This window comes from Helianthus annuus, chromosome 16 (genome assembly GCF_002127325.2).
Source record: "Helianthus annuus cultivar XRQ/B chromosome 16, HanXRQr2.0-SUNRISE, whole genome shotgun sequence".
NCBI classification, from domain to species: Eukaryota; Viridiplantae; Streptophyta; class Magnoliopsida; order Asterales; family Asteraceae; genus Helianthus; species Helianthus annuus.
The window spans coordinates 97,792,713-97,815,877 of record NC_035448.2 but is presented as its reverse complement, the minus strand read 5'-3'; positions in this window follow the sequence as shown (position 1 = coordinate 97,815,877).

Here is a 23,165-nt window from a genome sequence, read left to right as displayed (position 1 = left end):
TCTCACCAGGCATACACGTAAACAGCTCAAACTCCTTTTTCAACAATGCTGCTTTACTTTGTAACATTTCAGTACTTCCCTCAAATTTCTTTTTAAGAGCTTCCCAGATAGAATAAGCATTTTCATCGTGTTGAAGCAACACAAATATATCCTCCTTAACAGCTTGTTGTAGCAAATTGATCATCATTTTTTCTGCTTTGTAACTTTCCCTCTCTTGTTCACTGAATTCAGAAATGATTTTATCAACTCTCATAGCATTTTGTGGTCTAACATATTCAGTTTCGATGCTCTCCCAAGCTTTTAGATGATTCGCCTGTACCCAATTCTCGAAACGTTTCTTCCATCCATAATAATCTTCAATTCCCATAAGTTTCGAAGGTTTTTGCATTGTTCCGGTTTCATTCTCCATTGTCATGGTCTTAGTAAGATCAGATGGACTAGCAGGAGTTGTAGCAAACGCGTTGTAAAACTCAGTATCTATGTTTCACACCTGTATAACCTGACGATCTCGAATTACCTGACGTACACAAACAAACAAAAAATACAATCAGTTTAAATCATTTATCAAAGCAACTGAATCAAACTGATACTCTGCGAACTGAATCACTCGAACTGATGAATATTCTGTGCAGACTGAAGTTTGACAAACTGTGAGGACTGTTGACCCAGATCAAACTCAAACGACCAGACTCACTACGTACGAACTGATGGACTTTTGAACGACCTGATGGACTTTTAACAATTTTGAACTCCAAACCGTACGAACTTGAACAAACTTTCAAGCGGACAGAACTGAGATCAAGTGACCTTTTAATGACTTGACAAGGTTCACACGAACTGAGCCTTTGAATAATCAAACTGTGAGCCTTGAACCTTTGACACACTGATTTATTTGCCCTATAAAAATCAATCTTCACATGGGCTGCAACATTTAAAAATAGATCGATTAACTGTCTCGTTGGCCTCAAATAATCACTCAATGGGCCGCTTAATCCACCAAGACTAACTATAATTTGGCCGTTTTTTTTAAAGTGGATAGTGAATAGAATTGAATGTGATTGGGCCGATTATGAATTCCTTTGATTGGGACGATTTTTAAGTGGATAGTGAATGGAATAGATTGTGATTGGACCAAAAATATGACCACTTAATTCTTATAGGACCACTTAATTCTTATAGGACCCCAAATATGACCACTTAAGTTGATAAGACTTTCACTTGAACCTACTTGGAGGTGGCCGACAAAAATATTTCACTACAAAAATCTTATTGGGCCACCACTTTGACTTTAAGAATGATTCAAATCAAACTTTTAATCAAAACTTTTAACCATATCAAACTATGATTGGGTCTCAATATGTATGACTCATTGGACCGTAACAAAACAACTTTAATATAACTTGAAGCTGATTGGACCTATCACAAGAAACTCTCACGTGATGTCTGTGAGTCTTGTGTTTCTTCTTAGATTCACGTGATGCAGTCTATGCTTATTGGACCAAAACAATGATGTTATATATCACATGGGCCGCACATTTAAAAGTTTATCTAAGCTGATAAGACCGATTAACAGTCTCTTGGATTGGGCCACAACCTCTCTTATCACTCTTTGATTGGACCAAAGTTCTAATGCAAGCCGACAACATTTAAGTCTTTTACATACTCATTGGACCTTCACGTGTCTTGGGTGGTCTGACATAAAAGCGAACCTCATTAAAAGCGGACGTAAAGAGCGGACCATGTGTCTTATGAGCGAACCTAATGATGACAGAAAAGCGAATCTCCTGATCTTGGGCCTTTGAAGCGGACCTATCAAACTAAGTCACAATAAGCGAACCTATGAAGCAATTTTGAGCGGACCTGATCGAAATTTGGAGCGGATCTATCAAGAATTTGTCCAAATAAGCGAACTTGAATGGTTCAAATGAGTGAATCTACCAAATGTTCATAAAAGCGGACCATATTCGGAGACTAATTTGACCCATTTTTACTTTGAATTTCAGTCTCAAACTTTCAAGGATTTGACAATGATCAATAATACACAATCTGTGAAATTTTGAGCGAATTCCGACCGTAAAATCTCGTTCTGATGAATAAAGAAGGTGTAGAAGTAAGAATTTTAGATGAAATCCAGCAAATCTCTATAGAACTCCTCCTCCTGAAGCTCTGATACCACTTGTAGGATCGTGTTTTCACCTGAACGAGTCTATCAGAGGAGTTTTGATCAGATACAGGTGCGGAAAACAAGTACCTGACGTAGAAACAACTAGATATTCTCTTAAATCACCTTGTTGATTGATATAACAGCGTTTACAACCAATACTCACACTGGCAGCACCTCGGTATGGAAAATCAGAACGTTACAAATGAGATCCGCTTATGAGGTATATATAGTGCAGGTAGGTCCCCACATACGGACATGTCCGTATAAGCGGACCTGACAAATAAGCGGACCTACTATATCCGTATAAGCGGACCTGACACATAAGCGGACCTACTATGTCCGAATAAGCGGACCTACCAGTTTAAACCTATATGCCATCCTATTTTTCTTAAAACGTGCCCTAATCTATACAATACAATGTATAACATGATCCAAGACGAAATCAACAGATGTAGTGCACCAACAAAAACGTCATAAGATTCCTTCACATAGTTGAGATTGAACAGTAATTGTTCTTTCATTTTCACAAGCTCATCCAACTTCTCATCCTTTGCTGCACATTCCTTGCATGGTTCTAAACACTTTGTGCAAGGTTTGATGACTTCTACAATCTTTTCTACTTCAAAAATTTTCTCCACTTCAACAACTTTTTCATTTTCTTCAACTACTCTTTTGATTGTTTGAAACACTTCTTTAGCAAATTGAACTTTATCATGAAAATCAGAATCTTCTTCTTGATCCATACTTTCACATTTCTGTTTTGTTTCAACAATCTCCTCAGCAACATTTTTAACTTCTTCATTTTGAACAATCTCTTCTTCTTGAACAACACTTTCAGACTTCTCCTGCTTTTGCTCTTTTGCTGCTCTTTTCTCCTTCAGCTTCTCCAAATGATCTGCAAAATAAAAATGAAAACTTTCAGGAGAGAGATGAGATTTTGCAACATTAATATGTCTTTCTTCTTCATCGTCATTGCTGTCATCAGTCGGAGATTGATCAAACTCTACTGATTTGTCAGAACCATCATCAGAAGAACCAGAATCAGATGGTGTTTGATCAAAGACAGCTTCTCTTTCTGAACTTTCTTCTGAACCTTGTGAGCTTTCATCAGATGAAACAGACTTTTCATCTTCATTCTTCACATTCTCACCGATAGATTTCATCCACTCGGTAAACATATCTGGTTCTTTCACAATCTTGGCAATGAAAGCTTTGAAATCTACCTTTTCATCCGTAAACATATCCCAGCTAAAACCTTCATGTAGTCTTTCATCATCTTGATCAATTAAGCATGCTTTACTGACTGATGAAATGTATTTGTTCCAATCAAAATTTTCTTGGTTCACCAAACATGCTCTTTTTGAATCCTCAATCACTTTTCTACCATGAGCCACTTGTGGTTCTTGTTGTTGTTGTTGACCAACTTGTTGGTATATGGCTTTCCGGTAGTAGTCATCTTTTCTGAACGGATTCTTTGCATCATTCACATCTCTATTCTTGCATTCCCACTTGAAATGACCTTTCTCCCTGCATTTAAAACAAGTAACTTTAGATTTATCGAAACCTAAAGTAGAAACATGTGCATCAAGAAAGTCATTTCTCCCAGTAATCAGTTTGAACTTCTCTGCTCTTCTTAAAACACTAGCTAGACATCATTTGATGTCCATGAGTTCCATTTATTCGGCGTCTATCTGATCGTAATCCTCCTTTGTTAGCATAGGATTCCCGATCCGTCCTGCAACCAAACCTTCATACGATAGTAGCACAAAACCAAGTAACGCCATGTGATCTTTTGCAACTTCTTCAGAAAAACTTTGACCATCTGGAAGATTTAATGCAATGTTGCATTGTATCACACAACCATTTCCAGTTTTTGAACTTTGAGAACTGAAACTTTCAGATGAACTCTTGGGATTAACACTCGGATATGAAGAAAATCCACTGCTTTTGTTTGAACTTTGATCAAATTTTTCAGCTGAATCTCCAGCACTAAATGCAGTTTGGATTTGTGGGCTTCTTTCAACTTCTGGAACACTGCCCTTGTAGTACATTTTCACATCTTGTTGACCACTCGGACTGTTCATCCTCGCAATCTTTTGCTGTTCCAGATCTTGACTTTCAATTTTCTCAATGAATTGAGAAATTGTTAACCCATCATATACCCCAGTGTTCTTCAGAATCATCAAGTAAGTTCCCCACTCTTTCTGTGGCAAAGCATCAGCTAACTTGTCTACCCACTCTTCACGATCTTTGGTTATGATCAACATCGACATGGATCGAACTAAGTGGCAGTATCTTTCAATTAGCTTCTTTGTATCTTCCTTGGGCAAGCTAGTGAATAGATCAAATTCTTTCTTAAGAAGTGCCTTTTTACTCTTGATCATATTCTCACTACCCTCAAACTTGACTTTAAGAGCATCCCAAATCGATTTTGAAGTTTTGTCATGTTGAAGTAATACAAAGATGTCTTCTTTGATTGCTTGCTGAAGTAAACTAATCATCATCTTTTCAGCTCTGTACATTTCTCGTTCTTGATCATTAAACTCTGAGATTTGTTTTTTAGTTTGCAGTTCAGTACAAGGTAGAACATATCTCTTCAAAATACACTCCCATGATCTTAGATGGTTAGCCTGAACCCAGTTTTTGAATCTGGCTTTCCATCCGTAATACTCTTCTATGCTCATTAGCTTTGGGGGTTTTGAGTAGTTCTCGTTTCGTTTTCCAGGTTCATGTTCTAAGCAATGACAGCCGGAGCAGACAAAGTAGCAAACACATTGTAGAAATCATTATCCATATTTCAGTAATCAAATTTTCAAACACAGTCAAATTCAAGCGGAATAACCCAGACACAATTCAAGCGAAATATCAAACTTCCTTTTCAAGCGAAATAACCAAACACATAACTTTCAAGCGAAATATCCCACTAATATTTTCAAGCAGAATCACTGAATTTGCAGTTTGAAGCGGAATCACCAAAAACTTTTCAAGCGAAATTTTATCAAATCTGTCTGAAGCGAAACCACTAATTTCGCTTGAATATTTTCAATGGGAACCCCAAACTTGAAGCGGAATCAGACAATTTCGAGCGGAATCTGTTAAGTGAAAAACACAGTCTCGAGCGGAATCAAAAACTGTACTTTCGAGCGGAATCACTTCTCAAGTTCATTTTTGCCATTTTTAATGTGAATTTCGGTCTGTAACTTTCTAGGCTTTGTTAATACGTATTTTTGCACAATCTGTGAAAAATTGAACCGATTTTGACCGTGAAATCTTGCTGAAATGATGAAAGAAGGTGTAGAAGATAGAAAATTCAATGAAATCCAGCTGTAAACAGCAGAACTCCTCCTCCTGAGCTCTGATACCAGTTGTAGGATCATGTATCTGACCCGAATGAGTCGTTCAGAGGAGTTTTGATCAGTTTCAGGTGCGGAAAACAAGAAACTGACTTAGAAACAGCTTAATCTTCACTTTAAATACTGATTAGATTGAAATAACAGCAATTACAATCAGTCTTCACACCGGCAACACCTCGGTATGGAATTCAAGAACTTACACAACTGATTTCGCTCCAACCTCACATCACGTATATATAGTAACTCTGATTCCGCTTGAAACAGGTTCAAGCGAAATAAGAAAGATGGTGATTCCGCTCCAAACCGTTTCAAGCGGAATCTCTCCCTTTTGCACTTTCAAGGGAAATCTCCATCTTAAACACATAAACATCCTATTTTCTCATACAACGAGCCCTGATCTAACCTATCTAGTCTAAGACTCGATACAAGACGAAGTCGACAGATGCATGCACTAACACGCGGAAGTTTGGTAACGAGATCCATAGCAATGTTTTCCCATTTCCAAACTGGAATCTCTGGTTGCTCCAAAAGACCAGAAGGATGTTGGTGTTCAGCCTTAACCTTGAGACAAGTAACGCACTTTGAAACGTACAAGGCAATATCCTTCTTCATACCAGGCCAACAATACCGAGTACGAAGATCCTTATACATCTTGTCTGAGCCAGGATGAATAGAATAACGAGACTTATGGGCTTCATCCATAAGCAAGGTGCGAAGATCATCTTGGCTTGGGACCCACAAACGGTCCATGAAATAATACGATCCATCTTCCTTCAGAACAAGATCAGGCTTAATGTGACAGGGTAATTCCTTACCCATCAAATCTTGTGAAATACTGGCATGTTGAGCCTGAGAAATGCAGGCTTGGATATCAGATCGAGCTTTGAAGAAACACTAGATAAATGACCGGAATCAAATTATATAGGGGATTTGGATCTGCATAAAAAGGGTTGTTCTCTCTCGTCTGATTCGATTGCAACTGGTCTTCTCTACGGTAAACTCTACAAAACAAAGCACCGTTAGCCACGTCAAGGGGAGAAGAGGGTTCTCTCCTTGACCTGACTCCGGCGTGAGAATAAGTATGTGTTTATGAAGAAGAAGGGATATTGACGAAGTGTGTGTAACTTGAATTTCATACCTGAATTGTTCTCATATTTATAGCCGAGAGTTTTGGGCGGGAAAACCCGTTGGTGAAATGTTGTCGGAAGATGCTAACCCCGTAAGTGGTTACATTTCCTTCCGTTAAGCTTCTCGATCTGACGTGAGTGCACACGGATCGTTGTTTAGATCTATGGCTGGGGGTTTGCCACGTGGAAAGTGATCAAGTGGAGGTTTCCCTCCAACTTCATACCATCATCGTGATTTCAGGGGTGCCTGAGGTGATGACACGTGTCTGGACGGTTGTAACCGTTTAGTGTTGCACGATTGGGTCTTTCTAGAAGGTTATTGCCATAATCCTGTGTGACTCTTTTATTGTGTGGCACCAGTTGGGTAAATAATATCCAAGTCTGGATATCATTAGGCGGAAGTGTTTAACTTAGGATTTTCATCTTTTGTTTATGGGGAAAGCGCAAAGATTTATGATTTCCTTTTGGCGCGTAAGTGTTGTCTGTTGCCTGTCCCTTAAGCCTTCATCGTAGGACCAGTGCGCGACCGCGCAAGGTCAAAAAGGGGTTGAAAGACAAGGTTGTGGTATGGTTCCAAGATCTTATTATGGGGTTTATTGGGACCTTACCCCTTCAAGCTTGAATATCAGATTGAACATGAACACAATGAAGCTTAGTACGTTCCTTATGACTCAATGCGTCAGCCAAAACATTCACTTTACCAGGATGGTAGCGAATTTCGCAATCATAGTAATTTAGGAGTTCGACCCAACGTCTTTGCCTCATGTTGAGTTCTTTCTGATTGAAGATATGCGGAAGACTTTTGTAGTCAGTGAAAACCACACATTTTGTGCCATACAAATAATGTCTCCAGATTTTGAGAACGAAGACAACTGCACCCAACTCAAGATCATGAGTGATGTAGTTTCTCTCATGTACCTTTAATTGCCTTGATGCGTAGGCTATGACTTTGTTCCTTTGCATCAGAACACAGCCAAGACCCAATTTTGATGCATCACAATAAACGACGAAATCATCATTGCCCTTAGGCAAAGTCAGAATAGGTGCGTCACAAAGCTTCTGCTTCAAGGTCTGAAACGCTTCCTCTTGCCTAAAACCCCATTTAAAAGGTTTGTTCTTTTGAGTTAGAGCAGTTAGAGGAACTGCAATCTTCGAGAAGTTTTCAATGAAGCGGCGGTAATAACCCGCAAGACCAAGAAAAGAACGAACCTCAGTAGGAGTAGTAGGCGTATCCCAATCCTTAATTGCACTGATCTTGGAGGGATCTACATGAATACCTTGTTCGTTAACAATATGTCCCAAAAATTGAACTTCCTTAATCCAAAATTCGCACTTGGAGAATTTGGCAAAAAGTTGCTCTTTCTTTTGGAGTTCCAGAGTAAGACGAAGATGTTGCTCATGATCAGCTTGCGTCTTAGAATAAACCAAGATATCATCAATAAAAATGATGATGAACTTATCCAAATAAGGCTTGCAGACCCTATTCATTAAGTCCATGAAAACAGAAGGAGCATTGGTCAAACCGAATGGCATGACTGTGAACTCATAGTGCCCATAACGAGTGCGGAATGCTGTCTTGGGAATATCTTCTTCATGCACACGAAGTTGATGATACCTAGAACGAAGATCGATCTTCGAAAAGCAAGTAGCACCCTGTAACTGGTCAAAGAGATCATCAATGCGAGGTAGGGGTTATCGATTCTTGATGGTAAGCTTATTCAGCTCATGATAATCGATACACATTTTGAAGGATCCATCCTTCTTCTTGACAAAAAGAACGGGAGCACCCCAAGGTGAAAAGCTAGGACGGATAAAACCTTTGTCAGAAAGCTCCTGAAGCTGCTTAGATAGCTCTTGCATCTCAGACGGTGCAAGACGATATGGAGCTCTGGCAATGGGATTTGCACCAGGTACAAGATCAATACGGAACTCGACTTGGCGTGCAGGAGGTAGACCAGGTAACTCCTCATGAAACAGCTCCGGATAATCCAGAACAACAGGAATATCTTGAATGGACTTACCTTTGCCTTTGTCTGCTATAACATGTGCCAAGAAGGCCACATAGTTCTTTCGCAGATACTTCCGAGCTTGAAAACAAGACATAAGCTTGAGGCTACTAGTGTCGGTGCGTCCGTCTGTTGCCTACGTCTTGTATGGAGTCTTGATTAGGATTAGTCAGTTTAGAGCACGGAATCCAAGAATCATGTAATTGTAAGTGATTCCGCTTGAAATGGCATCTTGTTATTTCGAGCAAAACCACATAATGTCTGATTCCGCTCGAATACTAGTGTGCTGATTCCGCTCGAGTTGGTTCTTTGTGATTCCGCCTGAAACGTGTTCAAGCGGAATAGCATCAACTATATATAGGTGTATGTCTGGAGCGAAATCAGAAGTTCCACGAAGTGTTGCCGAAGTGTTGTCAGGCTTGTAATCGGATTTCTGATCAATAAAAACAACATATTAAAGTGAATACGGCTGAGATTGCACCAAAACATTAGTTTCCGCCTCTTGTTTTGGATAAAAACTCTTCTGATCGACTCGTTCGGGTCGGAACACGATCCTACAAGTGGTGTCAGAGCTCAGGAGGAAGAGTTCTTGCTATTTCAGCTGTGTTTATTCTGATTTTCTACACCTTCTTCTAAAAATTGAAAATTTTTACAGTTAAATCAGCTCAATTTCACACACATCACTCGCAATCATGTATTGATAAACCCTTGAAAGTTTCACAAGTAAAATCGACCTAAAACTTGAAATTTTTGAGGTTTCGCTCGAAAATGTTCGATTAAATGATGACGTCAGCAGCACTTTAAATCTGATTCTGCTCAGAACAGTGATTCCGCTCCAAAGTTTCTTGCTGATTCCGCTTCAAATTTTGATTCCGCTTGACAGTTTGAACTTGATTCCGTTTCAAGGTTTAACAGGAGGTTCCGCTTGAACAGAACTTCGTGATTCCGCTTCAAAATTCCAAATTCTGATTTCACTTGAATCAACTTAATTGTTGATTCCACTTGAATAGAACATTGTGAATCCGCTCCAGAACCTGATTTCGCTCAAAATTAAAATTTGTGAATTTTTGAAAATTAAAACATGGACAACGAGTTCTACAACGCCTTTGCTGGTCCAATGACTATCTCTCAGAGTACATTGCTTGAAAATGAAATAGGGACATCACAGAAACCGCCTAAGCTCTTGGATATTGATGATTACAATGCGTGGTCTGAACGGTTTGGAAATTGGGTTGAAGCTTATCACTTGGATGCTTGGGAACACACTGAAATTCCATATGTAAGGCCCACAAAGAATGGTATTCAGTCAACAATCAGAGAAATGAGTGCTGATGAGAAAAAGAAGTATAGAGATGAAAAATTGATGGTGAGTCTGCTTCAGCAAGCAATCAAAGAGGACATTTTGATATTGCTTCAACATGATGGAAGTGCTTATTCGATCTGGACTGAATTGGAAGCAAAGTCTATTGGAAGTGATGATATGCTTAAAAACAAAATGTCACTCATGAAGAAAGAATTTGATCTATTTCGTGGATTGAAATCTGAAAACACCAAGCAAATTATTGAGAGATATTGTAACTTGGTGAGAAATATGTCGAAATTGGGAATCAAAAAGGATACTGATGAGCTAATTGAGAAACTTGCTGATGCATTACCACATGATACTTGGGGAACATTCCTGATGATGTTGAGAAACAATCGGAAAGAATATAAAAAGTTAACATTGGGAGAGTTCATCAAACATCTTGAAGCTCAAGAGATGGAGCAGAGGAAGATCGCTAGGATGAAGAACTACGATGGAGAACAAGACATCAGTCTGTATTTCAAGAGTGGTGTAAGTGAAAAGATAAATCTTTCTCCAAAAGTTGAAATAGCTTATAATGCTAAAGGTTCTTCTGAAAAACCATCTCAGGGATCAAGCAGCACAATAGGATTCTCAATTTCACACACATCACTCGCAATCATGTATTGATAAACCCTTGAAAGTTTCACAAGTAAAATCGACCTAAAACTTGAAATTTTTGAGGTTTCGCTCGAAAATGTTCGATTAAATGATGACGTCAGCAGCACTTTAAATCTGATTCCGCTCAGAACAGTGATTCCGCTCCAAAGTTTCTTGCTGATTCCGCTTCAAATTTTGATTCCGCTTGACAGTTTGAACTTGATTCCGTTTCAAGGTTTAACAGGAGGTTCCGCTTGAACAGAACTTCGTGATTCCGCTTCAAAATTCCAAATTCTGATTTCGCTTGAATCAACTTAATTGTTGATTCCACTTGAATAGAACATTGTGAATCCGCTCCAGAACCTGATTTCGCTCGAAATTAAAATTTGTGAATTTTTGAAAATTAAAACATGGACAACGAGTTCTACAACGCCTTTGCTGGTCCAATGACTATCTCTCAGAGTACATTGCTTGAAAATGAAATAGGGACATCACAGAAACCGCCTAAGCTCTTGGATATTGATGATTACAATGCGTGGTCTGAACGGTTTGGAAATTGGGTTGAAGCTTATCACTTGGATGCTTGGGAACACACTGAAATTCCATATGTAAGGCCCACAAAGAATGGTATTCAGTCAACAATCAGAGAAATGAGTGCTAATGAGAAAAAGAAGTATAGAGATGAAAAATTGATGGTGAGTCTGCTTCAGCAAGCAATCAAAGAGGACATTTTGATATTGCTTCAACATGATGGAAGTGCTTATTCGATCTGGACTGAATTGGAAGCAAAGTCTATTGGAAGTGATGATATGCTTAAAAACAAAATGTCACTCATGAAGAAAGAATTTGATCTATTTCGTGGATTGAAATCTGAAAACACCAAGCAAATTATTGAGAGATATTGTAACTTGGTGAGAAATATGTCGAAATTGGGAATCAAAAAGGATACTGATGAGCTAATTGACAAACTTGCTGATGCATTACCACATGATACTTGGGGAACATTCCTGATGATGTTGAGAAACAATCGGAAAGAATATAAAAAGTTAACATTGGGAGAGTTCATCAAACATCTTGAAGCTCAAGAGATGGAGCAGAGGAAGATCGCTAGGATGAAGAACTACGATGGAGAACAAGACATCAGTCTGTATTTCAAGAGTGGTGTAAGTGAAAAGACAAATCTTTCTCCAAAAGTTGAAATAGCTTATAATGCTAAAGGTTCTTCTGAAAAACCATCTCAGGGATCAAGCAGCACAATAGGATTCTCTTCATTTCCAACATATGATCCACAGTTCACTACAACAAAGAGTGGTAAAGTTCTTCAATGCAACATTGCCTTAAAGCTTGAGAATGATCAGAATTATACTGAGGAAGTTGCTAAAAGCCACATGTCTTTATTGGTGACCGTGCTTGAATCCTATGGAGGATTAGTTGCAGGGAGGATCAAAAATCCAATGCTCACAAAAGAAGATTACGATCAAACTGATGCCGAGAAAATGGAATTGATGGATATTAAATGGTGCATGGCTAGTGTATTGAGACGGGCTGAAAAGTTCAAACAAATTACAGGCAGAGATGATTTTTGCGAGGCACATGTTTCAACTTTAGGTTTTGATAAGTCTAAAGTTACTTGTTTTCGTTGCAGGGAAAAGGGGCATTTCAAGAGAGAGTGCACAAATCGTGAAGCGAGTGGAGCCCAAAACCCTTTCGGAAACAACGACTACCACAAGAAGGCGATTTATCATCAAGTCACACCACCGCCATATCAACAACAATAGGCATCGCATCAGGCACAAACTGCACATGGTAGACATGTGATTGAAGATTCAAAGAGAGCTTGTCTGGGTAATCAAGGAAAAGATAGTGGTTTCAGTTGGGATAAATACATTCCAACAAACAGCAAAGTGTGTTTGGAAGATCAAGATGATGAAAAATTGCCTGAAGGTTTCAGTTGGAATAATTTCTGCCCAGACCAAGAGTTCATGGCCAAAGAGATGTCAAAAGAAATGTCCAATGTTAAAGCCTTTGTTACTAATGCTTATGATGAGTATTGTGCTGCAAAATATAAAAAGATCAGGGAAAAGGAAGAAGAAAAATGGAGAAAGATTGAAGAAGAGGAAGAAGAAGAAAGATTAAAAGCTGAAGCTGAAGCCGAGAAAAAGAGAAGAGCTGAGATGTTTCAATTGAGCAGAACAGTCAAAGAAGTTCCAGAATTTGAAATCAAAGTTGATACTGAAGCTGTCAAAGTTCCTGAAAAATGCTTAAATTGTGATTCTTTGATCAAACAAAACAACGAATTGCTACACAACATTAAAAGATTGAAAGAATCACACAATACTTTGAACAGAGAAATCAACAAGTACACTGAGTCGAACAGTGAACAAGCTGTAGCATTGAACACACTCAAAGGAGCTTACATGAGACAGCTTGATGATGTCAATTTCTACACAAAGAAGTGTGCTGAGTTAGAATTGAAATTGGCAACACAAAGAATTGAAACTGAATGTGTTAACAATTTATTAAAAAGTTATTCATGTTCTACTTTTGTTGTTGACGGGATTTATCCGATTGTGGAAGAATTGAAGACGTTTGAAGAAGAAAAGGAGTCCGTGACAAAAGATGAGGATGAAGTAAAAAAATTCTGGTAAGAAATCAAGTGTGGTCTACAATAGATGTCCGCCCCCGGTTGAAAATGGATATTCGCCTCGAAATCCAAATTCCGAAAGAGTCAAAAAGGCAATTAACTTACAATGGGAGTCCGGGCCATCCGATAACTTGCCAGAAAATATTGATGTCACGTACACATCGTCTGACACTGATCATGAGTCCGAATTGATAAAAAGTGTAGTCGATCAAGTGTTGGATAAAGATGAAAGTGAGGAGTCAAAAATGGAGTCCAAACCCGAGTCAAAGTCTGAGTCTGATGCGTCAAAGCCAACAATCAAAAAGGACAAACGGGTTTACGATACGGAATTTTTGCTATCAAAATCTAATTTGAATGACGAACCGGTCAAAGTTGCATATACTTTGTAAGATTCTGACAAATTATATTATTCTGATGAGATTTTTCCAATAAGAAGTGTTAGATTTGATATGATAAAAAAGGTTTTCAAAATCACAGAAATTAATATTTCTGTAATAAAAGATTTAAATCTTTCTGGAAAACCTAAACAATACACTTTAAGAGGCCAACAAAGAATTAACAAGAAAATGGGTTACAATTGTGGTTACAGTTTCCAAAAGAAACCAAACCATAATCGTAATTTCAAAAAGAAAGGTCTTGGATTTAATCAAATAAAAAATTATAAAAATGAAAAAGTTTATAAACCAAAAACTGTGTTTGTTTCTGGAAAAACGACAGAGGCTGAGAAAGAGCAAGCTTTCAGGAAGCAGACGAATCAAGAGTTCCTTGCCAAGAAGCAAGAGGAATTAAAGAAGAATGTTATTCAGAAAAAGACAGAAACAAGAACCTGTTTTCAATGCAAAACTGTTGGTCATATTGCAAGGAATTGTCCAAAAACTTTTAAACCAAAACAGGTAGTTTCTAAAAAATTGAAGGAAAAGGTTGTTGAGAAAATCGAACCACCAACGAACAAACTTAAAGTTTTTGAAAATTCAATTTATGAAGTTGGTGAGTGTTCGAAAAATGTTTTCAAAAAGAAAGAGAAACTTAACAACCAACAATGGGTTGTTAAGAAATCAAGAGAGAGTTCTGGTGATGAGTCTGATTCCATAAAATCAGAGGAGCCACAGGTTGTTGTGAAAAATGAGAAGAAAGTTCCGCCAGTGGATGATGTAAATTTTCCACCACTGAATGCTAAAAATTTGAAATCTAAAATTGGAAAAGTTGAAATTTCAAATCAATTCTTTCCTAGAACAAAAGAATTGAATGTTGAAAAGGCCTTTAACCCTGCTGTGAAAAACATTTTTGGAAGAATGATTGAGGGGAAGGCTAAAGGGGTTAAAGAATTTTATCAATTGAAAAGGAAAGATACCACCCCAAATGAGACTGAAAAAGTTACACCCAAGGCTGGTCAGGCTTGGGTGGATATATTTTTCATTGAATAGAAACCTGACTTGCCGGAGCTCCCAAGTTGGTAATAGCGGAGCATGAATCGGCATCTGTAACACCCCCAAAATACCACCTGCGGAAACCCCCGCGAGGCGTGTTACACATCAGAGTCTGAGCCACCAATCACATTGAACCAATAGAAAATACTTAATAAAACATGTTATCAATTAAAATAATGTCGAGTAGCGGAAGCATATAATAAATTGTTTTGTAATCGTTTCATAATAACTCAAAACCAAAGTGTCAATACTAGTAATCTCAAAGCTTCGATCCATGACAACTCCAGCACTCCCAGATGGCAAGTCCATGTTTCCAGTGTTAATGACCTACAAGCATGCAAACAAGTGTGTCAGACTACGCTGGTGAGTTCAAGGTGTTGTTACGCGTGGTGTTACCAGATAGATGTTAATATGATTCGATGATTTGTTACGATGTTGCTCAAGTTAGATTACCCTAGGGACTACGCCCTTACGTAACCGAGGAGTGTGCCTCTAAGCAACCCACTATGTTGTCCGGTTAGTTACCCTAGGGGAACCGCCTTTACGTAACCGAGGAGTGTGCCTCTGAACAACCATAGTGAAACCCAGATAATTAGTACCTAATAGCGCCATCAACTAATTACCCTCCCATTGCCCTCCAGGCAATGACCAAAACCAATTAAGTTGTTTACCCAATGTTTCCCTTCCAAATGTTTACCAGTTGTCCCAAACCACCGGGACGCATGCTTAAGAAAATGCAATGAACTCACCTGGGATTGCTCGGTATGATTCACACAGTTCAATTAAGTTATAGAGCGATTAACCACGTCCTACCACAGTTATCATACCAATCAGATTCGTATTCAAGTATTGCACATAAGTTCTACACGTATTATAACAGGTTGTACAAGTATTCAACATTGTATTCCACGTAAACAATCACGTAAACAAGCAGAGTCCAAGTGTTCAGCCCAATCAGTTGGGCTCGTGATAGTGTGCAGGCCCAACAGTGTGTACGTATGTATGGTCTCGAGTCGAGATTTTGAGTCGCAACGAAGGAAGGTCTCGAGTCGCAACGGGACTCGCAACTGTGGTTCCGGCTTGTCATGGTCTGGTTTCGAGTCGCAACCTGACTCGCAACCGTGGTCTCGGTTCATGCTGTTTTGTGTCGGTTTCGAGTCGCAACTGGACTCGCAACCACGGTTTCGAGTTGTGCTGCTGTGTGTCGGTGTGAGGTCTCGAGTCGAGACTAGGCGTTCCCGACTCGCAACCTCTTGTCGCAACCCGGTGTAACTGACTTCCTGATTTGTAGCTTCTAAATTCCGTAACAGATTATGCACAAATTTGGCAGTTCAATCATGATCAATTAACAGTTTTTCAATAGCATTCATACGGATCAAACAACAGTTTTTAATTAAGATTCATACATGTTCACACCATTATCATCAAGAACAGTGGATCGGATCATGTGACAATCGATTTCATAGACTATCAGGCAACCTAAATCATGTTCCCAAATCATAACATCACAGCCGGTTAACAAGCATCATATCCGATTAGGTACAAACATTCAAACATGGCCGATTCATGAACATTAACAGTTAGCATCATAATCAAACATATTATCATGCAATAATACTCACAAGAACATTCATATAACAACCGATCCCTCAACAATATTCAAACCAACAATAGGCATATCAATTACTAACCGAATTAAAGAAGAGACAAGAATGATCCTCGGTTGTAGGGTGTGGGTGTGTCGCCGGGTTCCAAGTAGCCGAGAGGGAGAGAGAGAGAGTTCTTTAGGGTTTGTGTGTGTTTGTGTTGTTGTAACAATGAGAGAACAAAACCCCCCATAGTGTTTACATGTTTAAGAAGGGTGGGCCGACCCCTACTTGGGCCGTCCCCAAGGTCTCGAGTTCAACCATATGGACCGAATGGGTTGTGTAGGCAAATGGGTCGTGTATTCGGGTTATGTAACATATAACATATATCACTATTTCACATAAAACACATATATCATGTTATTCACTAATGTTCACACAATCACGTAGCGTTACACAAAAACAGGTTCGAAATACGAGTTGTCACAGTATCCCCAACTAAAAAGAAATTTCGTCCCGAAATTTGGTACGCACTCACTGAGGAAGCTAGATAAGTTAAAGCTAGGTAAGTTATGTCGTTTGCTGGTTTTCCTGGGGTGTCACATCCTCCCCAACTTGAATGGGAATTTCGTCCCGAAATTCACTAGTTGCATCAATGCCAGGTTCGCTAGGTTTTGACTGGTCTTCGGGGAACAAATGTGGATACTTAAGTTTCATCTGGTCCTCGCGTTCCCACGTGAACTCTGGACCACGTCTTGAGTTCCAACGAACTCTCACAATCGGTATACGGCTGTGTTTACGAACTTTAACTTCCCGATCCATAATCTCAATTGGTTCTTCGACAAACTGCAATTTGTCGTCTATCTTCAGCTCTTGAAATGGCACTACTAGTGTTTCATCAACCAAACACTTCTTTAGCTGCGATACGTGAAATACATCATGGACATTACCCAACTCAGCAGGTAATTCCAACCTGTAGGCCACCTTTCCAATCCGTTCTAAAATTTTGAATGGTCCTACATAACGAGGGTTTAGTTTGCCGCGTTTCCCAAATCGTACCACACCCATCCAGGGTGAAACCTTTAACATAACGCGGTCATTAACTTCGAATTCCAGCGGTTTACTACGCTTGTCAGCGTAGCTTTTCTGACGATCGCGAGCTGCGGCCATACGGTTTCTGATCAGCACAATGCTTTCCGATGCTTCAAGAACAAACTCAGGGCCTGTGATCTGGCTGTCACCCACCTCATGCCAACAGAGAGGTGAGCGACATTTTCGTCCGTATAGTGCTTCGAACGGAGCTGCCTTAATGCTTGAATGGTAGCTGTTGTTGTAGGAGAATTCTATCAACGGTAGGTGCTTCTCCCATCCCTTTCCAAAGTCGAGTACGCACGCTCGAAGCATATCTTCGAGGGTTTGGATGGTGCGCTCGCTTTGACCATCCGTCTGCGGGTGATAAGCGGAACTCATGTCGAGTTGGGAACCAAACGATTTATGCATTGACTGCCATAACTCTGAAGTGAAACGCGGATCACGGTCTGAAATGATAGAGGTTGGCACTCCATGCCTAGAAACCACTTCCTTAAGATACACTGCTGCCAGCTGAGAAAACTTGTCCGTTTCCTTGATTGCTAGGAAGTGTGCTGATTTCGTGAGGCGATCAACAATCACCCAAATAGTGTCATTCCCAGCCTGAGTTCTTGGTAGTCCTGTCACGAAATCCATAGCGATCTGTTCCCACTTCCATGTGGGTATCTCTGGTTGCTGCAGTAGACCTGAGGGCTTTTGATGTTCTGCTTTGACTTTAGCACAAGTCAAACATTTGCTGACGTAGGTTGCTATATGAGCCTTCATGCTGGGCCACCAGTAAGTAGTTTTTAAGTCGTGGTACATCTTATCTGATCCAGGATGTACAGAGTAACGTGATTTATGTGCCTCTTCCATTACAAGTTCTCGTAAGTTGCCAAAGAGTGGGACCCAAATGCGTCCGGTTACATAGTAAGCACCGTCTCCCTTCTGTTCTAGTCGTTGTCTCGAGCCACGTAAAGCTTCAGCCCGAACGTTCTCTGGTTTCAATGCCTCTAACTGAGCATCTCGTATTTGGGAAGGGAGGTTGGACTGAATCGTGAGTTGTAATGCTCGCACGCGCCTAGGTGCACTATCCTTTCTGCTGAGGGCGTCAGCTACAACGTTCGCCTTGCCCGGATGATACTTGATGGCACATTCATAATCGTTCAATAATTCCACCCATCGTCGTTGTCGCATATTCAACTCTTTCTGGTCGAAGATGTGCTGGAGACTCCTATGGTCGGTGTAGATGGTGCATTTGGTACCGTACAGATAGTGCCTCCAAATCTTCAACGCAAATACCACCGCTCCTAGCTCCAAGTCGTGTGTCGTGTAGTTCTTCTCGTGCACCTTCAGCTGACGAGAAGCATAAGCTATTACCTTCTCGCGTTGCATCAACACGCAACCGAGACCCTGAATTGACGCGTCACAATATACCACAAAATCTTCGGTGCCCTCTGGTAAAGACAAGATCGGTGCACTGCAAAGTTTCTGTTTTAACAACTGGAAGGCCTCTTCCTGCTTCGTTCCCCAAGAGTACGCCGTGTTCTTCTGTGTTAGTGAGGTGAGAGGTTGCGCGATTTTCGAGAAGTCTTTAATAAACCTTCGATAATACCCTGCGAGACCAAGAAATTGTCGCACCTCAGACGGAGTCTTTGGTGCCGCCCAATTCTTTACCGCATCCACCTTTGCAGGATCCACATGTATCCCTTTTTCGTTAACAACATGCCCAAGGAAATGCACTTCCCGAATCCAAAAGTCGCACTTAGAAAACTTCGCATACAGCTGCTCCCTTCTCAAGAGTTCCAAGATGAGACGTAGGTGACGCTCGTGATCTTCCTTGTTCTTGGAATAGACCAAGATGTCGTCAATAAACACTATAACAAACTCGTCGAGATATGGCTTGCATACGCGGTTCATGAGATCCATAAAAACCGCTGGTGCATTGGTCAATCCAAACGGCATGACCAAAAACTCATAGTGTCCGTAGCGCGTTCGAAAGGCTGTCTTGGGAACATCCTCTTCCCTAACCCTTACCTGGTGATAACCCGACCTTAAGTCGATCTTGGAATAGAAACTTGACCCTTGCAGCTGGTCAAACAAGTCGTCGATGCGTGGTAACGGATAGCGGTTCTTAATGGTCACCTTGTTGAGTTCTCGATAGTCGATACACATACGGAATGACCCGTCTTTCTTCTTTACGAACAAAACTGGGGCTCCCCAAGGCGAAGAACTGGGTCGAATAAAGCCCCTGTCCAACAACTCCTGCAGTTGATTAGACAGTTCCTGCAACTCTCCTGGTGCTAACCGGTAAGGAGCTCGAGCAATTGGAGCCGCTCCCGGTGCAAGATCAATCTGAAATTCTACTTGACGGTGAGGAGGTAGCCCTGGTAGCTCCTCTGGAAATACATCAGCGAATTCTCGCACCACTGGTAGATCCTCAATCTTACTCTCTTCAGATTGAGCGTTGGTAACTAACGCTAATAGTGCAGGATACCCCTTTTGTAGATACTGTTGTGCACGCATGGCCGTGATAATCCCAACCATCGTCCCACTACGATGTCCTTGAACTAACAGTGACTCTCCATCAGGGAGAGGAATACACACAATCTTCTCCTTACATAGAATTTCTGCCTGGTGCTTAGACAACCAATCCATGCCTACCACTATGTCAAAACTACCGAGCGTAACAGGAAGGAGGTCAATATCAAACACCTGACCCACGAGATCTAGTTTGCATCCAAAAAGGACGTTTGAGGCTTCTATCGTCTTACCATCTGCTAGTTCTACTACTTGTTTAACCTCTAAGGGTGTTGGGGTTATCCCTAATCGTTGACTAAACTCTAGGGACACGTAACTCCAATCGGCACCCGAATCAAATAATACAGAAGCAATACGATCGTTAACAGGAAACGTACCAGTTACAACGTTGCCGTCATTCCTGGCATCCCCTGCTCCAAGCTGAAACACTCTGCCCCGAGCACCATTACCCCCGTTGTTGCCGTTGTTGTTGTTGTTTCCAGCATTGTTGTTATTCGGGCGGTTGTTGTCGTTGGCGTTCTGGTTTAACTGAGGACAATCCCGCTTAAAGTGGCCCTCATCACCACACTGAAAGCACCCCTTCCTGAATCCCTGGTTCTGCTGGGGTGGTTGTCCCTGTTGTCTCTGATTCTGCTGGTTCTGTTGCTGCTGGTGTTTGGGTTGTGAGGTTCTACAATCCCTGGCCTCATGGCCTGGCTTACCACACTTGTTACACGTCCGACCACACGGCCCCCAATGATGATAGCCACATTTGTTACACCGTGGCTTCCTCCCTGCATATGAACCCTGGCTGTGGCCACTTCCCTGGCCTTGATTGACAGAAGACGACTGGCTGACGTTGCGGTTGCTGTTGTCTGGCCTTTTCTGAGTCTGACCAGCACTGGATGCTTTGTCGTAGTCGCTCCACTTTCGTTTGTTATCATTAGCAGACGCAGTAGCAGTGGGTGTCGCAGCAGCAGTGGCTGAAATGCGCGGAGGTAACGATTCGCTTTCCACCTCTTGATCCACAATCTTGTGAGTCAGACGAACGATCTGTGTCAAATCATTGAGATGGGCTGCAGTGACCAAGCTCTTCACACGCGGAGGCAACCCTTTGATGAACAACTCAATCCTCCGAGACATAGGCCGGGACAAGTTTGGGCACATGTCGGCCAGTTCATATGATCGCTTCACATACGCTTCGACTTCAGATCCAACCATCTTCAAGTCGTAGTATTCGTTTTCCAACTTCTGGACCTCGTCCCGAGGACAGTACTCCTCCCTGATCAGTTCTTTAAAATCTTCCCAAGTTGTGGCATTCGCTGCCTCAATGCCCAACAACTGCACTTGGGCGTTCCACCATGTTAGGGCACCATCAGCCAAGGTACCCGCAGCATATTTCACCCTGTCCCCAGCGGGACAGTTACAGATAGCAAACACAGACTCTGCTTTTTCGAAGCATCTTAGGAGTCCCACAGCCCCTTCAGTTCCGGTGAAGGTCTGTGGCTTCCAGTCCATAAAGATTTTGAATGTACACACAGGCTGGTTGGGTTGAGGTTGCGCTTGCTGACCTAAATAACGGGAGGAAACACATTATAGGAATGAAAAGACGTGTATGTGGTATAAGAATAAGGAGTACTTGGTACATCCCGTACCAGCTTGATAGGCTGCTAGAGCCTCAGCCACGCGGGTATTGATTAGGTCAGTCAACTCAGCCTGAGTCATGTTGATGTTGCCACGTCCGTGTCCTCGTCCACTCATGTTTCTATAGTTGGGAATAAACCGATTTAGAAATCGAAACGAGATGGAAGTCAGGTGTCATACAGATATCTATATACTACCAAGTTTGCATATAGTAAGGCAGAACCCTTCTCACGCTCGATAAGCCTCACTGGGACTTGCATGCACCCCGCGTTATTATTAAGTGTGCACCCATAATAATAAGGCGATTTGCATGTTCATCTCAGAGCCTCTTAGCTTGCGCTCGAAGTTTCCCCCGTTCAAATAACACAACAGCTGATATCACAGTTCTATGGTTCACATGAGTCGAAGAGTAGTGTCACACTATCAAGTCACTATGGTGTTTAATGTTTCAGTTCATATACGTTGTGGGTGTGTGACTGCTAAGCAAGTAATGTATAAGGTGAGAGAGAAGCGAACCTTGCAATCTGGTGCTGAGTGTCATGATCGATTTTCGAAGTTGTTCGGTTATAGTCTGGTTTTACAAAACGTTTTAAAACCTAGTTCACTATAACCAGTGGCTCTGATACCAAACTGTAACGCCCCCAAAATACCACCTGCGGAAACCCCCGCGAGGCGTGTTACACATCAGAGTCTGAGCCACCAATCACATTGAACCAATAGAAAATACTTAATAAAACATGTTATCAATTCAATAATGTCGAGTAGCGGAAGCATATAATAAATTGTTTTGTAATCGTTTCATAATAACTCAAAACCAAAGTGTCAATACTAGTAATCTCAAAGCTTCGATCCATGACAACTCCAGCACTCCCAGATGGCAAGTCCATGTTTCCAGTGTTAATGACCTACAAGCATGCAAACAAGTATGTCAGACTACGCTGGTGAGTTCAAGGTGTTGTTACGCGTGGTGTTACCAGATAGATGTTAATACGATTCGATGATTTGTTACGATGTTGCTCAAGTTAGATTACCCTAGGGACTACGCCCTTACGTAACCGAGGAGTGTGCCTCTAAGCAACCCACTATGTTGTCCGGTTAGTTACCCTAGGGGAACCGCCCTTACGTAACCGAGGAGTGTGCCTCTGAACAACCATAGTGAAACCCAGATAATTAGTACCTAATAGCGCCATCAACTAATTACCCTCCCATTGCCCTCTAGGCAATGACCAAAACCAATTAAGTTGTTTACCCAATGTTTCCCTTCCAAATGTTTACCAGTTGTCCCAAACCACCGGGACGCATGCTTAAGAAAATGCAATGAACTCACCTGGGATTGCTCGGTATGATTCACACAGTTCAATTAAGTTATAGAGCGATTAACCACGTCCTACCACAGTTATCATACCAATCAGATTCGTATTCAAGTATTGCACATAAGTTCTACACGTATTATAACAGGTTGTACAAGTATTCAACATTGTATTCCACGTAAACAATCACGTAAACAAGCAGAGTCCAAGTGTTCAGCCCAATCAGTTGGGCTCGTGATAGTGTGCAGGCCCAACAGTGTGTACGTATGTATGGTCTCGAGTCGAGATTTCGAGTCGCAACGAAGGAAGGTCTCGAGTCGCAACGGGACTCGCAACTGTGGTTCCGGCTTGTCATGGTCTGGTTTCGAGTCGCA